The sequence below is a fragment of the Rhineura floridana genome, chromosome 1 (genome assembly GCF_030035675.1).
Source record: "Rhineura floridana isolate rRhiFlo1 chromosome 1, rRhiFlo1.hap2, whole genome shotgun sequence".
Lineage (NCBI taxonomy): Eukaryota > Metazoa > Chordata > Lepidosauria > Squamata > Rhineuridae > Rhineura > Rhineura floridana.
The window spans coordinates 165,086,015-165,108,547 of NC_084480.1; the positions used below are offsets into that span (position 1 = coordinate 165,086,015).

General features: G+C 44.7%; 1 protein-coding gene and 1 long non-coding RNA gene across 2 annotated transcripts in view; one reads left to right on the top strand and one right to left on the bottom strand.

Moving 5' to 3' along the window:
* Positions 1-12,516, top strand: part of LOC133364170 (uncharacterized) — a 33,557-nt gene extending 21,041 nt beyond the window's left edge. Inside the window, exons 2-3 of the long non-coding RNA XR_009757855.1 lie at positions 2,937-3,075; positions 10,236-12,516. This is a non-coding gene — a long non-coding RNA (uncharacterized LOC133364170). The remainder of the gene's footprint in view (positions 1-2,936; positions 3,076-10,235) is intronic.
* The window catches only part of CRIP2 (cysteine rich protein 2), a 61,997-nt gene that overhangs the window by 31,388 nt on the left and 8,076 nt on the right, over positions 1-22,533 (bottom strand). The gene's annotated exons all lie outside the window — the stretch shown is intronic.

Below are 22,533 nucleotides of genomic sequence, written 5' to 3' on the forward strand. Positions count from 1 at the left end.
GCAACTGGACCGACCAGGCTTCGGACCACCTGGAACAACCTCCTGGGACAGCACTCTGCCGACGCAATGGAGGCAGCAAAGAAATTCCTCTTCACTGCCTTTGTTGCCACCTGGTAGGCTGCTATTGCTGCTCTAACCAGTGTCCGATCGTCTTCGGTGCAAGATTTCCGCCACCGGCACTCTAGTCGTCTCACCTCCTGTCTCAGACCCCGCAACCGTGGTGTATACCAGGGTGCTGTCTGAGTTCTATTCAGGGAGAGAGGACGTTTCGGAGCCACCCGGTCTACCGCTCTAGTGATCTCCCTATTCCACTCCACCACCAGGGTTTTCGACCGGGTGTCCTTCAGTCAGCTCCAAATCCCCTAGCGCATTCAGGAATCCCTTAGATTCCATCAGGCGCCTGGGGCGGACCATCCTAATAGGTCCTTGACCCCTGTGGAGGGTGTGCGGCATTGAGAGGTCTATATTCACCAGATAGTGATCTGACCATGACACGGGGTTAGAAAAAACAGCCCCCATTTTCAGAGCACTTTCCTCCCCTCCCGAGACAAACACAAGGTCAATAGCATGACCGGCTACATGGATGGGCCCTGTATTACTAAGGTGCAGTTCCCAAGAAGTCATGGTTTCAATGAAATCCTGAGGGGCTCCCTTGAGAGCGGCCTCAGCGTGCACATTGAAGTCCCCCAAAACCAATAGGCTGAGGGAGAGCAACCGCACAGCTGAGACCACCTCGAGCACCTCGGTCAGGGAGTCTGCTGTGCAGCGGGGTGGGCGGTACACAAGTAGAATCCCTAAACTGCCCTTTGGGCCCAATCTCCAGTACATGCAATCAACAAACTTGGTCTCGTGGAGGGGGGGTCTGGTGTAAACCAAAGACCCCCGATAGATAACTGCCACACCCCCTCAGCATAGAGGAGAGAAACCACTCCTGTCTATCCAAAGCTGTCCATGGAGAAAAAGAGGGCTGGTAACAACCACAAATAATGGGTGGCTAGTAAAATTTATTATTCCCTTCCATCCTTCTCTGCTTCCAGGACTCAGTTGCTGGACACTGTTCCAGCAGACCATCCTCAGCCTAGGCAGCTGCAAAACAGACAGAATTACCAATTCAAGAACTCACTCTCCTGCTCTTCCTCCTACTCCTGCTCCAATGGTTTCTTGAAAAATATAATATGAACTCTCTTCTTCATTTCTCTCCCAAAGGCTGAAGCACATCCAAACCAAAAGAACCTCCTTCAATGTTGAGTCAGTTTTTTCTTTAAGAAGGTTTAGTTCAAGTCTGGGATCAAGACAGTTATTTGGGCCGAGTCCTACATCACTGAAAAAGCCTCTCTGTTCTCCGGTTCAACTCTTTTCCGTTTTGGAAATTCATACATTGTTTTTGCTTGCTATGCCTTGCTGGCATGGCATGAGCAAACTCACAATAGTTTGCTGCATCACAAAAGCAAAGTGACTCTGAAGGCTCAGGAAGCTCAGGCTGCCATGTAACCCAAGCGTGGAGCCTCAGGCAATTACTTAGGTGCTGGTATCATGACAGGGAGAAGGCAAAAACACCCTGACAGCAGAGAGTCTCTTCCCTATATTTAACAGCCACAGCCACTGTCATCTCCCATGTCAGCAGTCAGGAACATGTAGCCAGTATACACCAGGCACCAACAGGAGAAAGCCAGAGAACACATTAAAGCAGGCTGCCATCTCAGTTACTCTTACAAATGAAGCCCTCCCTGATACTGTGTGGATCAGGTGTCTGCCTTTTAATATTTTAGGCCATTTTCAAGTTAGCGCATACATGCTTGGTCTTTCAATTTGACTGCAACATTATCAGTTGCCAGGGGGCATGCAAAAACACTCTCTTGTGCATAGGATAATGGGTAAAACAAACTTTCCCTTCTTGGCCCCATCCGCTTCAAATCAAACCTCAGAAGCAGAACCTCAGAAGCATAGGAGAGGAAGCACATGGCTTCTGCTCTCAGATACCAACAGCTGCAGGCTAAGTGACGAGGTCAGTCTCAAGACTATGTCTTTCCATGGCTAAGAAATCCACATGCCCTGAAAAAATAGGGACAAACCTTTTTGAGCCATGGAATGACAACACCAGATTAGGACCCTGGTATGCACAATTACCATGGGATTTTTCTAGCCACTGGCATCAGTAGACAGGTCCTGTGAACAAAATCAGGAGAAACAATGCTAAGGCCCACAATACAATCTCCTGGGAGTGCCTCTCAAAAAGTGAGTCACCAAATGTTTTTTCTGGCTGTAGCTGCAGATCATAGTTCTTTAATGCCTCCCATTAAGACTCTCTTCTGGCCTATTCTCTCTCTGACTCCATGATTATTCAATTTGTCCTCAGTAGTGAATGACACTGGAAAATGAAGAAGACTTATGACTATTCCCCCTCAGAAAGGCATGGAGCCTTTAGGGGGCCATAAAAAGACAACTGCCTTGCCTCAAAACAAAGACCCCTCCCTTGCCCTCCAAAGAAGCTCCAACAGAGGCAGATTTTCCCCTGACAAAAGGGAGCAACCTTCAGACACTTCCCAGCTGCTTCCAGCTTCCTACACAGATAAAAAGCAAGAGCTGAAGAGTCCTGTTTTCTCAGGGTCATTCAGTCACGCAGATTAGCAGCAAGAGCTAAACAATAAAATCACTTCTTCACACAACACATAAGGAACCCAATTCCTTTGTGGTTGTCACCACTAGCTTAGATGGTCTTAAAAGAGGAGTTCATGGAGTATAGGTCACCACTATGGCCAAATAAATATGCTGAGGGAGGGCTATTACCTCCACACTCAGTGGGCAATTGTTTGTAGAGGGACCTATGGTGGGTGCAGGAGGGAGGAAGATGCAGTCTCACTAATGATTAAAACTATATTGTATTCTCTCACAAATTGCTCTGACCCACAAATAATTAATGAACTGTGCCGTTCTAGAACTCAGTGGAAAATTCTGACAAACTGCTTCTGGAATCTTGTGAGAAACAGTTTCCGTTTTAAAAAAAATCAAGATGCCTACACAGGCCAATGATGGCAGAGTTTCTGTGCTGCTTTGGAAGTGTCCTGTGGTGCAAGGGTAAGTACTATCACCTCTGATATTTTATACAAAGCTGCTGAATGAAACTGTCCAGAGGTCAGACATCTCAGTATAATACTTACCTCTATTTTTGTTTTGCAACCAAACCAGCATGGGACACTAACCAAGAGAATCAAGATAAGCAGGTTGTGGCAGAGTCCAGACAAGCTGATATTGATGGCAGTGCGCATGGCTGCCCATCACTTACGTTGTTTCCTCTCTCCCCACTTATCACCTACTGGGGGATGTTTGCAGTTTAGAAAGGATTCAGAGTTGCTCTAAGGACCAGATTACATATTTACAGGAGAAGTATATTTGCTGCTACATGCATATATTTTGCCGGTACGGTTAGGGCGTATTGCATGCTTAAATACCACAGTCATACATAGTCCACAAATTTGGTTTGACTTATTAGCCAAACCCATTAGTTATGGATGCCATTAACCCCTCATTGCCTTGGGCATGTATTGCCTGCTTAGAATTCAGGGAAGAGAAGGGTGTTTGTCCTTATTCTGGGTTTTGCACAAGCAGCGCCTGGCTGCTTTTGAAAAAAGAAAAGCAGAAGAAGTGCATCCCTACTGCTGCCTCCTGCAAACAGCCAATGGCAAGAAAGCCAATCCCTCCCCCCACAGTACAGAGAGAAAAGAAGTGTTACTGTCCAGTCTCTTTGGGATTTTGTAGGAAGCAGGAGCAGTAGGGCATTGCTGGCACCCTCCAAAAGCCCCACTTGTAGGACAGAAGCCACCTCTCCTTTTCCCTCCCTTCTCTGCGAAAGAAATAGAGGCGCTCTTCTGCAAGAAGTTGGGCCAGCACCTCACTGCTGCCTCTTATAAAAACTGAACTATGAAGAAAGAAAGGGGGACATGGTTTCTTTCTCTTCACATCCATATTTTTTTCAGGAAGCAGTACTGAGGTGTAACTGGCACTTTCCCCAACAGTTCAAGCTAAGAACATCAGAGAAGCCCTGTTGCATCAGGCCAAAGGCCCATCTAATCCAGCATCCTGTTCTCATAATGGCCAACCAAGATACCTGTGGGAAGCCTGAAAGCAGGACCTCAGCACAACAGCACTCTCCCCACTTGCATTCCCCAACAATTGGGATTCAGAGGCATAGTGCCTCCGACAGCGGAAGTAGAACACAGCCATCCTGGCAGGGAAGAAACCACCCTTCCTCCCCAGAGGTTGAGGGATGGAAGCACAAGGGTGTGGTCACCAAATGGGCAAGGGGCACTTCTCATTAGTGAAGAGGCAAGCGGGCTCATGAAAAAGCAGGTTGCTTACCTATAACTGGCTCTTTGACTGGCCATCTGTGTTGCCACAGTTCTGTGTCCAGAGAGAGCTACATTTGGAACTTCTAGAGCTAAGCTAAGCTAGGCACCCACCCACCCTCTGCTCACATTTCTTCTTCTGATATTGAAACAATCATTTAGATCTAATTGGCAATCATGCCCTCAGGCACGCTTGGGACCTGGTGCACAGAGTCTTGCTGGGTAAAGAGGCATACAGAAGATGCAGGTGTGGATCATTTATCTTTCCTCTTAGCCTCCTACTGAATGAAGGCCAAAAGAAGATGGCAAATCCGGAGAAAAAGCCTAGTGCGAAAGCACCCCTGCACTTGCTGTTCCGTGCACACACAGGAATGTACAGAAAGCACACACCCATTCAAATGATTGCTATATGCCCCATTCTTCAGCCTAAACCTGGGCTCCTTTCTGGAAGAAGGGTGAGATAGATGATGATGATAATATTTATTATTGTTATTAATGTTGTTAATATCATCATCATCATCATCATCATCAGGGCTTCACTAAACATTCTTAAGGGGGAATCTAAAAATGTTTCTACTTCCTGTCTACGTAACATACACTTAGGTTTTTGAGAGCTTAGCTATGCACCTTGATACAGTTTCCCGCAAAAACAAACTCTTGTAGCATCTTAGATCACAAATGTATTATGTCATCAGCTTTGAGGGACCACTTCATTTTAGGTTTCTAAGGAACTGTTGATTTTTGTGTGTGACTTATTAGCATCTTACTGGAGATATCAGTGGAGAAAACTAAGGGCAGAAGTGATGGTGTCGCTTCAACAAGAAAGAAAGAAACCAGACAGCAAGCATAAAGGACAGTCCAACTTGCTAGGCCACTCAGGACGTTTGTGTATAGGCAACAAAATCCAATCCAGAAAGCAAATTTTAGCATCAAACAGCCGGCCAGTGCAGGAAGCAGCCATGATGTAATGTCCCACTCCCAGGCTCCAAGGATACCCTGCCAGCAGCCAGGACAGAAGCACAGTGTTCTCTCCAGAGAGGAAATTCAGCTGGTCACAAAGCACAGAAATGTTTCCTACTGTATGGAGTGCAACTGTTCAGAACGTACGTAGCTGATATTCTGCTTTCTTTTCCCAACCTTCCTGCCCTCATGGCTGAAGGACACAGCAGGGAACTTGGTGAGAAAGGAAGGGGGGGGGAAGCTAGCATCTTGGATGCAACAAAGTGCCAGCTGCTTCATCAGCAAATACTATAGTCTTCAGGATATCTATACGCAGTTCTACAAGTTAGATTAAGCCAGGACATATCCAGTGCATGCACTTCCAAAGAAGCTTCAGCTCCATGAACATCATTCTGTGCCCTGCTGCTGCACAGCAGCCGGCTGGGTGTATGCATTCATGGGCATGTGATGGGGAAAAGTTGGCTGGCTGGCTGGCTGAGACAACAGTTTCCGGCAGCTCAGCAACACCCAGCTTGCGCCAAGTTCCTTTAGAGAAAGGCCAAGCACACGTGGCAGGCCTCTCCCAGTGTGCACACAGCACATTCATGGGCCAAACTAGGGAGCTTTGAGACAGGCCTTGGGGTCATTCCCAGTTACGTGGGAAGCCCTTGCCGCAAGCCACACAAGATCAGGGAGAGCTGTGGAGGGGCAGCAAGGCCCAGGAAAGCAACAGACACTGCACACAGCAGCATATCATCCAGTAAAGATCTGAAAAGCACTATAGGCTTTCATGGTTTGGTGGGGAGGGAGCCACAAAGGCCCCCCTGGGGGTTTTTGGGAAGGGAGAGGGTTGGCATTTCGCCTGGGCCCTCCATATTACAAGGGGATACCATATTGAAGGCCATCATCCCCCGCCTCTCTAACTTCGCAAGGGAATACCTTGGGTTAAGACAGCCCTTCCCTACCCCTCCCACACTGCACATTAAATGTCACCATGGGAGGCAATAGAAAGCAAACTGGAAGGAAATGGCTCAAAAGAGACAAAAGAACCAATCAAGGGGGCAAGGGAAAAGATCCCAGAACACAGTGCCCTCTTCTTGTGAGGGATACATCCTCCTCAAATCTTGAGAAGGACAATGGCCTTGCACCACCTTTAGCTCAGATAGGTGCATTAGAAAAAGACAAGAGGGAGAATGCAGATCTAGTAAATAATAATAAAAATATAAAATTTTATTTATTAGTCGCCCATCTGTCCGAGTTAACGGACACTCTGGGCAACGTACAACAATATAATACAACAATTCAAGTACAGTATAAAATAATATATAAATCAGCAAAACACAACATCACCATCAATTCAACTAAAACCATCTTCAGTTAAGATTCCATAAAAACTAATCCCCCTCAAAAATCCCATAGGCCTGCCTGAATAGCCAGGTCTTTAAGGCTTGGCGAAAACCCATCAGGGAGGGGGCATGTTGGAGGTCAAAAGGGAGCGAGTTCCAGAGGGTGGGGGCCACAATCGAAAATGCCCTCTCTCTGGTCCGCACCAGCCTAGCTGTTTTCACCGGTGGGACTGAGAGAAGGTCTTGTGAGGCTGATCTCGTTAGGCGGCATAATTGGTGATACTGGAGGCGTTCCTTCAGATAAACTGGGCCGAAACCGTATAGGGTTTTAAAGGTCAGTACCAACACCTTGAATTGGGCCCGGTAAGCAACTGGTAACCAGTGTAGATCGATCAACACTGGGGTAATATGATCCCAGTGACGGCTATGCTTTATCAGGTGTGCCGCCACATTTTGTACCAGCTGCAATTTCCGGACCGTTTTCAAGGGTAACCCCACGTAGAGCGCATTACAGTAGTCTAAGCGAGAGGAGACCAGGGCATGTACCACCCGTGGGAGCAGATGTACAGGAAGGTAGGGTCGCAGCCTCTGTATCAGATGTAATTGATACCAAGCTGCCCGGCTCACCGCTGAAACCTGAGCCTCCATGGACAGCTGGGAGTCAAGAATGACCCCAAGGCTACGGACCTGGTCCTTCAGGGGTAATCTCACCCCATTAAGCATCAGGTCTGTAATACCCAACCTTCCTCTGTCTCCCACAAGTAACACCTCGGTCTTATTGGGATTCAGCTTCAGTCTGTTCTCTCCCATCCAACCACTTACGGACTCCAGGCACTTGGACATGGTATCCACAGCCAACTCTGGTGAGGACTTAAATGAGAGATAGAGCTGAGTGTCATCCGCATATTGGTGACACTTCAGCCCAAAACTCCTGATGATAGCCCCCAGCGGTTTCACATAGATGTTAAACAGCATGGGAGAGAGGATAGAACCCTGTGGCACTCCACAATTGAGGGGCCAAGGGTCTGAAACCTCATCTCCCAAAGCTACTCGTTGGTACCTACCTGAGAGATAGGAACGGAACCACTGTAGAAGTAATAAAGCCCATCTTAAAGATCTAGTGAAGGAAATACAGTGGAAAGCAAAGGGGGATAGCCCATAGTGTCTGAATGTTTTAAACAATTGCAAGATTTAGCTCACAGGATGGAACTTTTGAGAAGAGAGTGGATGAGGAAAAGCAAATTACATAGGGAGAGGTTATAGGAGAGCAGGATGAGTAAGTAAGTAAGTAAGTAAAATTTAATTTTTGTGTCGCCTATCTGGCCGAAGCCACTCTAGGCGACGTACACCCTGAAATTCAATAAAATACAATATAAATACAGAATAAAATACAATGCAGTCAACAATATCCATTCTAAATAGCAGCAGTATAGAGCAATGTAGGGCAATCAATAATTTTAAACAATCATGAAAAATTAGCCCACTCCGGAGATCCCGAAGGCCTGTCCAAAGAGCCAAGTTTTTAATGTTCGGCGGAATGTATCCAGGGAAGGGGCATGACAAAGATCAAATGGGAGGGAGTTCCAGAGAGTGGGGGCCGCCACTGAGAATGCCCTCTCTCTAGTCCCCGCCAACCTAGCTGTTTTCGTTGGTGGGACTGAGAGAAGGCCCTGCGTGGCTGATCTAGTCGGGCAGCTTAGTTGGTGGTACTGGAGGTGCTCCTTCAGGTAAACTGGGCCAAGACCGTATAGGGATTTAAAGGTTAACACCAACACCTTGAATTGGGCCCGGAAAACAACTGGAAGCCAATGTAGGTGAAATAACACTGGCGTGATGTGATCACGGCGGCGGCTGTTTGTAAGCAAACGAGCCGCCGCATTCTGCACCAGTTGTAGTTTCCGGACCGTTTTCAAGGGTAACCCCACGTACAGCGCATTGCAGTAGTCTAATCGAGAGGTGACCAGGGCATGTACCACCAGTGGGAGCTGATGAATAGGGAGGTAGGGTTGCAGCCTCCGTATGAGTAGACCACGGGGTGATGCTTTCAGCTGATGGGAACACATCATCCAGCCATCCTGCCATTCAGGACACTTGACACAAGAATTTGGGGGGCAGGTTGCACAGCGTACTGGTCCTTTTCACCACCAGCGATGTCTGGATCTGGAGGCTTCAGTGCCTTTAATTTATCAGGGGAAGCCAGCCCCACTTGCAATGAAGGTCTGTCCAACTTGTGACAAAGTACACGGGCACTCTGACAACATTCAAGCAGGGTAATGCAACCCACAGTCCAAAAAGGTTCCTCACCCTTGCCCTAAAGCAGTGGTTCTTAACCTTTTTTGCGTCATTGAACTCTCTGAGAATCTGATGGAAGCTATAGACCCCCCTCCCCAGAAAAACAACAACACATAAACACACACACAAAATTTTGCATACAATTTATTTTATTGCATTGACAATTGGGTGGGTTTTTTTGCGACTAGTTAATGGACCCCCTGAAACCCATCCATGGATCCCCTAGGGGTCCATGGACCACAGGTTAAGTACCTTTGCCCTAGAGAAATTATATTTGTCAGGGAATTTGTACCATAGCGTGTACGTTTGAACATCCACTTTTTGGCTGGGCACCTGCTTGGGTTAGATAATGGTACTGTGGATGCCCTCTCTCATTTTTGAGCAACTTCATGCTCTAACCCTGGTGACAACAAAGGAGTCCAAAGCCATGTCAGAGGCATTATAGAAGCTTGGAGGCAGGAAACTAGTGGCACCTTTTCTGGCACTCAGCATGAGGACACGATATTCATGGGCTTTAAGAGAATTTCACCAGTTCAAGGGACAATTAGCATTATCATCCATCTGTCTGTATCAACTGAACATCTTATGCAGTTTCTGATCCATTTTTATGAGAGAGAGCTAGCCAATAGTTCAATTGTTGGATGACTGGCAGAATTATCCTTTCGGTCCAAGGTGGTGAGCACTCAAGACAACACTGGGGAATTCCAGGCAGATGATAGAAGGTTGGGCCAAGGAACAGCCCTGACATCAGTATAGATCAGTCATGTTCAGGGCTTTTAATGGAATGAGCACAAGTCCATTTGAAGTCTGCTTAGTTAGGACAGCCACCACTACAATGCATTGGGACATTCCAGGTTTAGTAAGCTGGTTGCACATTCGCAGTCAGGCTCCTTGGGTGGTGTGTAAGCGCAGCAACTGCCCTCATCGGAGGCAGAGAACTACCACCGCCTCTGCAGCAAGCTATTCTGCAAGTATGGCCTCTGGGGCTCCCTCTCTCTCAGGCACTAAGAACGGGCAGCTATTTAGGCATACTGACAAATACCTATTTACCAGACATTCATCTGAGGCAGCAGTTCAAAGGTCATTAGATGCATCAGACCACACTTCAATTTTTCCTTGGCACACTCATTTAGAATGGTGACAGTCATAGAATTTAGCAATCCACAGATTAGGAACATTGGGAGTTGACAATCATTGCCACTCAGAATTACTCCTCATCTCACTATAGGCAAGCTAACCAGTGCTACAGATTGATCAGATTAAGCTGTTGAACTCTTGAGCACAACATGAAATACAACAATCTTATTTTTTGCAGGTGTTGAGTGCGGAGAAAGCACAAGAGCATGCCAATTTCTGACCAATGTAATGTTTTGCGGGGCAAAAAGTATGCACATCATTTCAAATAACAGCACCAAGCTGGGCACCAGGCAAGGCAAGGCACCATCTAAGACCACCGGCACTATTTCACCATGGAGGACATGGAGTATATCTGGATCCCCAAAGGTTCTGGTTAGAGCCTGCAAGAAAACCGACAGAGACTTAAGGAGAGCAGCTGAGCTTAGTGGTAGCCTCCATTTTGCACACCTTGAGATAAAGCATTCCTGGCCACATCTTTATAGAGCAGATAGCATACACCTCTCAGAAGTAACACTTATTTTTGCAGAATCTGCAGCATGAATGGTGGAGCTTTTCTAGCACAAGTGGGGGCACTAAGCAGGTCTGGGACAGTGTGGGCAGAGAATAAAATCAGAAATATTGGTGGGTATGCTGTAGCATCTGTCTGGTTCTTCAGACCAAGAGTAACTGGACCAGGAGATGGGGACAGAAGCACCCTTGAGGCATGCCTGACTAGCACACCCAGAGGGGTAGTGACTTGGGCATGGCCTCTCTGAGCACATCTTATGGTGTGCAGCGAGGATGACATGGTGGCAGTGAATTAACCATCATATGGCCAGATCCAGGATAAAGCCTGCCCTTCAGAAGTTTGCTGAAGTACAACTTCCATCAGCCCTAGCCAGCATTGCCAATGGTCAGGGATGATTGAAGTTATGGTTCAGCAACATCCAGAAGGTTGCAGGTTATTCACCCCTGCTTTAACAGGATAGCTCACACTATTTATTAGCCGGGAAAAGTCACTGCTTGTTGCAGATCCTGTTAATTATTTATGGCCCATATTTATACTAAAGCTTGTGCCTCACCCCTTGATTCACCACTGTGTGCACAACTACTGTACCTTCAAGTTGTATCCAGAAGAAGAAGAAAGGGAGCATTTATTTACTTTTCCACCTGTATTAAGTAGGATAAGTTCCCAGGAGCCAGAGCCTAAAGAGTCCTTCTTTAAATTGCTTATGTAGTCCCAGCTGACTTGATTTCACTATGCCTTGCATGGAACAGCTTCATTCCTCCGGTACCTCCCTGGTAGGATAAAGCCATGCCTTACAACTCCAAAAAAATCTCAGTGAATGAAGGCTCTGTCTGGAATGCTGCCTTCTTCCCCAGAAGCCTCACCTTCTCTGAGTCACAGCCCTCCTCTCTATTTCCAGCCTGCTGTAGATCCCGACTGTCATCCTTTCCCTACACAATTAAGGGGCAAGGGGAATAAGAACAACCCAAATATTTCTGCTATTATCAGGACTCAGGAGACAGCCATGATTGTACTGTATATTAAAAGCTGGAAGGGAAGGGTGACTAGAGACGCAAAATTCTGAGAGCAAGAGGCATCCTCCCAAATGATGAAGCTAGATGGCACAAAGATTCCATTGTTGCACTCTTGCACCTCCCTTGTTGCTGGGCTTCACAGCATATTCTGTTATCACATGCTAACTGCATTTCTGCCTCCACACTAGGCCTTTGCACATAGCTACAGCATGTTTGTTCATTTGCTGCCATTCTTCTCCTGAACAACTTTTAAAGGGCAGCAAAACTAACTGAGACTGTACTGGTACTCCAAGAGCAATTTTCAGTAACTCAACTCTTCTCCTGGCCTGAGCCATCGAGTACATGTAGACACAGAAAGAGAAACAAAAGCAGGAGATAGCATTTTATTGAAGCTGTACCAAGGCTAGAATTTACTCTGGCCACATGTGGATATTAACAGAAAGGGCAGGCAGTGCTCAGGGGAAACGGGGAGGCCGGCAGGAATCAGGGAGTGGTCAGTGTCTGAAAGTGGATATACCGAGTCCAGCTGCAGCAGGCCTGCAAAACAATCTCTATGAAGAATCCATCTATCCTGCTTCCTGGGCTGGCTCCTCACACAGCTCAAATTATGGCAGCTGTTCCTCCCTGCCTGGCACAACAGAGGAGCAATGGAGACATTCTACAAATAATACCATGGAAACACTAATCAGATATACACACAAGCTCTCACTCAGCACCACCCTCCATGGCTCTTGCATGCTTATGCAAGCCTATCTTGTTGGATGGGATGTAAAAAAATGAAAAAAGTGTCTACACTCCTTATTCTACCATCTCCACCCAAGAGACACCTCAGTCTCTAATTACCTGATTACTCTAATTACCTAAGTACCTGTCATGTAAGCCTACCACCCTCTTCTGAGGCAGAATAAGCCCAGAGGCGATAGATTAGAGCAGCCTTTCCCAAGCAGTGTGCCTCCAGATGTTGTTGGACCACAACTCCCATCAGCCTCAGCAAGCATTGCCAATGGTCATGAAAGATGGGAATTGTGGTCCAACAACATCTGGAGGCACACTGGTTGGGAAAGGCTGGATTAGAGAAAGCAGGCGGTGCTAGAAAGCATGCAGAATGGGAGGATTTCAGGTAACTTTGCTAAATTAAAGCTACCACTGCCATTACCTTCACTGAAACCAAGGAAGGAGACTGTCAGCTGGGCTAAAATGTTCCCTCTTTCACTGAACTCAACTTCACCTTCCAAAATAAGGGTCGGTCTGTATTATTCCAGGAAATATTAAGATCTGTGATCCCCAGAAGGCAACAGACCTACATGCATAACCAGTTCTTGCCATACGAACACCATGCAGGAATTCTGCCACCAGTCAGGCTTTCCACACAAACAGGCCAATTCAAAGAGTAAGCTCAGGGCACCAAGAGCCTATCCTTGCACGTGGGAATTCCCTAGCTCCTTCCCTACTACAATGAGTTCAAATTGGGAACAGAAGACCACTGTTCTGAGGCAATACAAAGCATTAGGTAACTAACATCAAATTCATGAAGATTTGTAAACACTGCTGGGCTTCCATATCACACTGGGATAGGAGAAAACCATACACAACATGAGAATTATGTTATGCATTTCATGGGCGTGACCTCTGTAATAGCCATGGCAGAAGACAATGCTCAGGATCAGGATCGTCACATGGGACTTTAACCCGTCCCCTCACACCACAGTCCCAATGAAAACTGCCCTCAAGCTGCTATTAGCTCTAGAAGAGAAAGCTTCCCAGTCGAGAAAAAGGCAGTTTGTTGCATTGTTTGCCACCTGCAAACAAGGAGCTCTTCTCTGGCATTCACTTCCCTTTCCTCAAGGTGAAGAAGAAGTCACTGTAGTCTTTGAAGGAAAGGGAAGATATAAAAGGTTGAGGAGGACTGAGGTGGAAGATCAAGGAGGGCCTGCTCAGGGCTCTGCCCAACTTGACTGGCTTTGCTCTTTGAAATTTGCCCTGCTTCTAATTTCTTGCATCACCGCTAGTCTGCACACTATTCTGCCCCATCAGCACACTAACTGAATGGCAGATTAAGTAATAGTTTTTGCACCTGAAGAATGGCATCCAAGACTTAGGTTGCTAACCTATGCATCCTTGCTTCAAAGTAACATGGAAGAAAAATAAATGGAACAGATAGTCTGGAAGTGCAAGAGTGATGTCAGGGGCAATTAGGCAACTTTCTTTGTTAATGCCACCTTTAAGCACTTGGAAATCAACACAGTTTTATGCTAAAGGGCTGCAACACATACTTGATCTCAGGATTTTCTTTTGTGCATCTCTGACACTTGATGAAACCTAAAATATCACACTTCATTTAAAATACACATTTCTAGCCCTTGAGACTGAACAGTTTGAAAAAGAAATAAACAGTCTGGAGCGAGAAAAAACAAAATAAGCATTTTGTAGGGTAAGCACAACATACTAGCAATAGCAGCTTAGCAGCTCACAAAGGTAGTATTCTAGTTATGTTATTAACATACAGTTAAGTTTATCAAATAGCTGCAGCCTTCTGGCTCCTCGTGATGACTCCCCATAGAAGCCCCTAGTATAAGGCAAGCCCATGGCTTTAGGCAACAAAGCATCATTTTAATAGCAAGGATAAACTGATCCTTAATAAGGGCCATTCAGCAACTTACTGAGGTAGAAATGCCACTGGCCCTGCAAATTCACAAGACTCTGTCCTCTTGTTCATGTGCCTCTGTGGCGTGAGATCACACACTATTCCGTCCTAGGCAACATTTATCCCCCTCCCCGCAAGGCATTTATTCATTTAGTACATTTATATCTTTTTATTTCCCTATTTTATCCTCACAACAGCCCTGGGAGATAAATTAGGCTGAGAGATAAACCTCACTCAAGGTTGCCCTGTGCCCTTCATGGCCAAGAGGGGATTTGAACATTGGTCTTCCACATCTTAGTCCAATGCTCTAGCTGTGACATGTCAGTTTCACAAAATGAATGGGCTCATTAACTTCCAAGCCACCTATTTTTCCCTGTTCCCTTTTAAAGTATTCCTCCTCCCCTTTCCCCTTTAGCAAAAACAGAAAAATTATTAATAAAAATCTGTGAGAAAGAAAAGCTTTTCAATGTTAAAGGTCCATATATTCAGATGCAGTTTGCTCAGCCTATGCAGTGAAACAAGGAAAAGGTATGAGGGAGAAACTGTGCAGGGTTGCCCCTCTTATCAGATCTCTCCAACAAATAGATTTCATTTCATGCATCCAAGATTTTAAAAAGCATATACCTGAAAAATGTGACGAACAACTATTTGAATTCATATATATTGTGCCAGTACACCATCAGAAAGTGACAACTGACTACAGCTTCCTGCCAAGTGTATTGTCAGTGGCAGAAACCTGAGTTTGCCTCCTCCCTGATGGGTTTTTGCCGAGCCTTAAAGACCTGGCTATTCAGGCAGGCCTACGGGATCCTTGGGATGGAGTAGTTTATGATGTATTAACTGATGTTTTAGACTAATTGATGATTGTGTTGTGTTTTGTTTGTATAGTGTATTTTAATCTGTTGCTGTAAGTCGCCTAGAGTGTCCGTTAATTCGGACAGATAGGCGACTAACAAATAAAATTTTATTATTATTATGTAATGTATGAAACAGCCCAACAAGATTGACTGTCACTATCGTAACTTATCACCAGCTCTGTAGACCAAAGTTTGCATCCTACTGCTGGCGTGCCTCTACTGCTATAGGATTTGAGGATCATCTGACATTGCTGCTATTTCCCTCAATGTAGAGGGTACCAATACGATATAGCCATTTCTGCCCTCTTGGTGCCCTTAAAGGCAGTATTCTCCAGTCTCTCCTTAGTGCAGAGTGCAGTAAGAAGCTGTATTCTAGTATGACTAGGTGTCCTGACTATTTTACCCCAATGCTTTGTTGACTGCATTGACACTGTCCATTTTCAGACCCAGTTCAAGGTCTGACCCAATTCTCCTTTAAAGCTTCATGGCTTGGGACCAAGTTACTGGAAGGAATACCTATTTCAACATGTGACTGCTCATAGATACAGATAATCAAACGCCCTTCTCTGGGTTCTTCCACCTTCTGAGATACAGCAGGTGGTTACCAGGGAAACAGTCTTTTCTGTGGTAGCGCCCTGACTCTAGAATGCTCCCCAGAGGATCATCTCACACCCACCTTAAATGCTGGTGCCAGACAAATACCTTTTTATTTTCCCAGGCTTTTAACTCTTGCTGATTTGTATGAATTTGTCTAGTGCTTTATATTTTTGAACTGTTTTTATAAGAGCTGCTATTTTAAGTCTATAATCTTGTTTTATTTGATTGCCTTTTTGATTTTTTAAATTGTAAAATACCCTGTTAATGTGTATAGACTCTAATAATAAACAGTATATGGTATAGTAACAGACAGTTCGTTCCCCAGCAGAAGGCTACAAGGGCACTTCCAGACAGAAGGCTCCTAGCACTACCAAATAATTGCTCTTGCGCTGTAAGATACAAGTGGGATGGTCATCAGGCCTGGTGCCAGTGGGCACCCAGGTTGGCCACTGGCCAAAGGCCCCTGGCGCTGGGGCTGGGCAAGTGCTCCACAATCCGACCTAGCATCAGGACATGGAGTGTGCCCCATGACCCAGTGCTGGCGCAGATCACAAGCAGGAGCCACCCTCCTAGGCAACACCCCCTCCTGCTGCTGGTGTGGGCTAGCCATACAACTTCCTGCTGCACCACAGTGCTGTGTCAGTGTGCTGCATGCACATGCTTGCCATCACCCAAGATGGCGGCAGGTGCATCAACACCCTCAGCCATCTTGGGTGATGGCAGGTGTGCTCACACAGTGCACTAATCCACTGACACGACTGAGCCTATTTAAACTGGCAGCAGGGATAGTGGCATCGCATCACCACCCCCTTTGAGGGCCCTGCAGCCTTTGAGGGCCCAAGGACCTGATGCAGACTGGTGCTGGCCCTTATAGTCATTCACTGCAGGGAATATAGTGTTTTCGAGGATCTGCATCTTGCTAGGTTCTGCCCATATGAGGGGCAGGACCTAGCCCAGTAGGTATTATTATTATTATTAAGCAGTGTGGAGATTAAGGACAGTTCATTCCAGGAGAGGAGTCAATTAAAGGAGGTCAGGGTATTCTTCCATTCCCCCTTTATATCACATGCTCTTAAAAAACACACTCAAACTTCTTTCCTAAGAAGAAGCAACAAAAAAGGATTGCCTACTATAACACAGTATAAGGACTGCAGCCAGAACCCATTCGTTTAGACAGAAGTAAGCACTGCTGCTTTCAGTGAAATCTCTCCCAAGCTCCAGGTTAATGGCTCGGGAGAGGGAAATTTCCTTTAGTTGCCTTGTATTGTACAGACATGGTTCAATAGAAACCCTCAGTGGGCACTAACAGCACTAAGCAGCCCCAAACATTTTTTGGATTAAAAATTAGGATTGTGCTCTTCTGGAGACAAAGCACTTGCATTCCTAAAATGTCATCCAACTTTCCCCAGGACAAATCCTCCCACTGTGCCTCAATTCCAAATGTTCCTTTGCACCTGCACAGATTGTGTTTCTGTTCCACTCTTTCCCTCAAAGTTGGGTTTTTTTTGCAATAAGAAAAAAGACCGAAGCAACACAGGGAGAGCACGAGAGGATTACAGGATGATGCTGACCCCCTGTTAAACATAGGCACAGTGACTGCATAGTAAATGCCTCTTCCAGGTTGTATACGCAGAATGTCCTAAGTTCAATCCTTGACATCTTTACATAAAAGTGTGCAGGGTTGGGAAACACTTGCCTCGATTTTTTGAGAATTGGAACTCGGGGATGGACTGATGGTCTGACGCAGAACAAACCAGCTTCAAATGTTTGTATGTTCAAACCAAGAAGGTTCAGTGATAGTTTAATCTGAATCAGGTAGTCAAACAGTACAGAAGTGAAATACTTCATTGCTAAAATCGGCAGAGGAGCTTCTCTCCCCCATCCTCTTTATGAAGGAGTTGGCTTCAGCAAATACGAAGCCCATGTGCCATCCTTCATGCTAGCAATCTGGAGTACAAAGGAAAATGGGATTGAAAAACAAACACATTAACACTGTCTTTAAACTGAAGTAGGCATGTGTCAACCGGCCCCAAAACAGCGTCTTCCACCAAGGCCTAAGGGAACATGAGCTCAGCAGTATTTTCTTCCATGGGACAACAATTCGCTATACCCAGGATTCAGGGTAATGCTACAGATAGAAAAGAAAGGTTGCCATGGCCCACAGGTGGGATAATCAGACAATATGACATGCTACTATGCTTCTGTTGGGAGCTCTTTCAAGTGGAAAAGGGTATTTGCAGATACCACTATGGGTTGCTAACTCCCAACCTGGAGGCAATACTAGTTTAATAATTCCACAATTGCATGTTCCTCATATAAAGTAATTTAGCTTTGGTGGGCATAGATGTAGTAAGGGCGGTTCGGCAATGGAACCGACTGCCTAGGGAGGTGGTGGGATCCCCTTCACTGGATGTCTTCAAGCTATCCAGCTGGACAGCTATCTGCGGGAGATGCTCTAGCTGTGGATTTCCTGCTGTGAGCAGGGGGTTGGACTCGATGGCCTACAAGGCCCCTTCCAACTCTATGATTCTATGATCTAGGCACATTAGCAGCGGTTAGGCCCATTTCTGCCATGTAGCCCTGGGACCACAAAATGAATTACACAGGGCTTACATTTTTCTTGGCATTCCTCACCCCACCAAAAGCAAGTCTGGGCTGGTACAGGGGGGCATCCAGTATACCTGGTTGTGCTACAGAAGGGAAAGGAGTTGCTTAATAGAACTTCTCCCTATTTTGAAGCGCTCTTTAAGAATCCCTATCTTCATGCCACCAGTATTGTACCTTTAAACAACTGTGCCCACAAGTCCTCAAGATAACTCACTGGCATTCATAACGTTTCTTCTTCTAGAAGAAAGTATATAGACTTTTGCGGATAATTCACTCTGAACATCGCAAAATATGGAAAAGTCAGTCCTTTATATAATTGCCTACCTAGAAGGTCATTCATTATCTCTGCAAGCCTAAAGATATAAAATTTCCCAAAATTTTGAAGCCATTGGGGAGGGGGACATTTTACTCCCTTGTTTTTTCCAGATAAAACATGGAAATTTGGGGTAAAATGGAAAAATATACAATACTTATCTTTTTTAGCACCTGTTACGTATCAAAAACTTTGTTATTTTAAGAATATAAACTGTATTATACATAACGGGGTTTACCATTAAAATCAAGTTTGGTGCATTAAAAGTAAAGTTTATTCAGGCAAAAATTATGAACTGAATTTACTTTTTTATGAAATTTCATTTCATTACTTTTTAAAAAAAGTAATTCTTTGTCACAAATAGAACTACACGCTGAACTGTAAGAAATCTAGCATCTCTTTGGTTTTGCCAGTTTATGAGGAATAGACAACAATAAGAACAGGAGAAACCGCCAACATTTTAGTAAAAAACAAAAATTATTATGCATTCTGAAAATTATCATATGACCTCCAATCCTCCACAGTGTCAAGCAGACATAAAGCACTCGTTTCCATAGAAAGAGCTGAGAAAAACAGGTGGGGACTCAATGAATACTACTTGAAATGTAATCAAGTCTCATTTTCTGAGCTGTCATTATCAGTCTCTGCTTTTTATTGGTCATAATATTTATCATGGACTTCAAAAATCTGAAGGTTTGCCTGGATTGAAATAAGCTTCTATACCCTTTTAATATGTCATAGGCCAATTTTTTTAAATTTTCCCAATATTTCAGAAAAACAAACAGACAAAAAAAGGCTTTTGGGAAAATGGGGATGAAAACTGTCTCCCCCCCCTGAATTTTTCCTCCCCCCCCCGCAGGCCTTCATATCTCTATGCAAGCCACACAGCATCTGTGATGTTGCAACTGACAGTGTGGCTGATGCAGAGAAACACAGGAGATAACTGTCTGTGTATATGCTCTGTCCAAGAAGTGCTACTGGCTCATCTAACTTGTGTTTCCAGTTCCATACCTGTTACACCAAGGGGTCAGTGGCTAAGCCTAAAATTAATTTCCAAACTAGTACATTTTTTAAAAAAATCCAATGTGTTTTCATAAGATCAGGGCTTGCATTCCTATGCCTATTATTGACAGTAGACAGAAAGAGAGGTACATTCAGCAAGATGATCGGAGAAGTATCGGAAACAGATATTCCAAGTTCACCACACCACCCAAGACATGTGATGCACCTCTCAGTTGTTCAGCCAGGAATAACTCTCACACCTAGCAGAAGAGTAGGACTGTAGGTCTCAAGAAAGAAGTCCCTATGAAACATCCTATGAGATCTTAGTTGGCACCACCATTCAAAAACAATCAACAATGATGTATGCCCAACAAGGAAGTTCCTGCCTTTTTAGCAACCAGTTCTCCAAGGCATGTACAATTTTACTGGTTATATTTTATTGCTGGTGTATAGGCTGCTGAAGCCAGGAGCTCCGTGTGATCTTCAGGACATCTCAGTCTCCTCTATCTCTCAAGAATCCAGTGTTAGCTACAAGACAGCAGGATGCTAGACTCCTCCTTCCCATCTAAGGAAGAACAACTCTGATATCAACATGGTAGAATATGTGATAGCTTTATCTACCATCTTCAAAGTAGGTGCAGGCAGACATTAACTAAAAAGATGCCTTTAGCTTGAAATTCTTCTAATCAAACAAGTCTGTACCCAGTTTTTACAGCACTATGGAAAACCGAGAAAGAAATAACATACTTGAGTTACAAACAATTTTTATTAGCTTTATGCTTCAGTGTCCTTAGATCAGGGGTCCCCAAATTTGTGCCTGCAGGTGCCATGATACAGGCCCCAGATACTGAACATTCTTTTAAAGAAGTAGTTAAGTCTCTAGCCGTCCTAGAAAGTGATGAAGTAAAATAAGCAGGTACCCATCGAGCCATTTCTGTGATATGACCCAACTCGGCTCTTCCGCTTGTCACTCTTTTTAGCCAATGAGTGAAGTCGGAACTGTGATTGGTAACAACCAGACAAAAGGAATCCCTGGGCTCCTAAAGAGCTGCTGTTGTCTCCTCCCCTTTAGCGCACTTTTCCTGCTTCTAGCTCAATCTCTAGTCGTTGGAATCTCCATAGTTTGCCCTTTCTTTTACATTAGCAACCATGATGCATCTTTCCTGTGTTGAGTCCATCATAGATCAGATAGTCCTTAGAAGTAAGTGTGAGTGGATGTTAATGGCTACCCCTTCCCACCATGGCCAAAGGCAAATGTGAAAGCTTTGCAAAGAGGTTTTTTGGGCATGCCTCCTAGTGTGCAGGAGCTAAAGACGGGACACTCCTTAAGAATTCACTGTATAGTTAATTTACAGTACAATAGCATACATGCCTACTCAGAAGGAAGTCTTTTTATGTTTAATGGGGCTTACTCCCAAATAAATTATAGTTTGGCAGCCTAGGCTTTGATTTAGGGTTACCATTGGGGGAAAACAGGGTATTGCAGACAGAGTTTCATCGGGCCAAGCGTTTTCTAGTACAGAAATACAATTAAGAGAAAGGCTTCACCACGGTAGCACTTTCTCTAGTTTTATGGTATGCCATGCCCTTCAGCAGCCATTTTGTTATGCCCCATCCCCACAACAACCATTTTGTGACTAGCACCCACAGAATTCCCAATATTCAAAATGTGTCCACTAGTCAAAAAGACTTGTAATCCCTGCCTTCATCAGCAATGAAAGCAAGGTACTCTGCGCCAGCTAGTCAGCCTCTTCTAAAGGAGTGACAAGAGAGCACAATCTACACAGAAAGGCTGCATAAATGAACCTTTCTGAGGGTGGCTGTTGCTTATCTTTCTCCCTGTTGCTGGGCTTGAAGAGCAAAGCCTGGAAGGTACAGTCAATCCACAGGCAGTTGTTTCCTCCTGGTATTTACCACCCACCTATGCTTAGCATAAGGCTTATAGAGAAACTCCCCAGATGTCTTTTCTTGCCAAGTGCACAGAATAAGCCAATAACATCATAGGACAAGCTAGATACCTGGAGATCACAGCATCTCAAGTCACTGTTCCCCATATACAAGCATTCTCAGCCTGTCTGAACATCTGCAAGGCAGCACTAATGCTATGAGGTATGGCAGCTCAATCAGGAAGCTGTCGCAGAACGCAAGATTCTCCCCCATTTTAAGACCACACTTCTGCCTCTCTTTGCTATAAAGATGCAGCATTAAGAGGTGTGGGCATTTCTCCTGAGAAATTTATAGAACTGGGTGCAGTAACTCCAACACCTTTTGTTTTTAAAGGAGGCAGAAAACTTGGGAGCCAAAAAGCAGACAAGGAGTGGCTTCCTAATTCTTTCCTCATTCATTACTTCAACTACTCCAAATCAAACCCACCCCCCAATAAATTGTTTTTCCTTCCATGGCATTCAAAATAAATGTTTGTCTTTGCAAACATGCGCCTGGAACTTCATGGCGATAAAAGCAGCTTATGGAAGCAATTTAAAATAGAAACTGTGGTCTAGGAAAGCTTTTAAGTACACTGTAGATAAAAACTGAGATTTTAAAATACAAAAACTAGTGTTTGAAAATCTAAGTTAAAATAAATGAATAGTATCCAGCTAAGCCATACTCAGAGTAGACCCACTGAAATCAATGACTTTCTTCTTCTCCCAGGCATTTTCGCATGTGTTTAAATTGTTTCAATTTTTTAAATTGTGTTTTAAATTGTTTTTAAAAGATGTTTTGAATTTGTATATTTGTTTTAATGTTTTTAGTTACTGTAAACAGCCCAGGGCTATGGGGCGGTATACAAATACAATAAATAAATAAATAATCATAGCTAACAAATCTATTGCTTCCAATGGGTCTACTTTAAGTATGGCTTAGGCAAAGACTACTTCTATCTTGAAGTGAAGGCTTAATGTTTGTATTAAATAAAGATTTCATTGAAAATCAG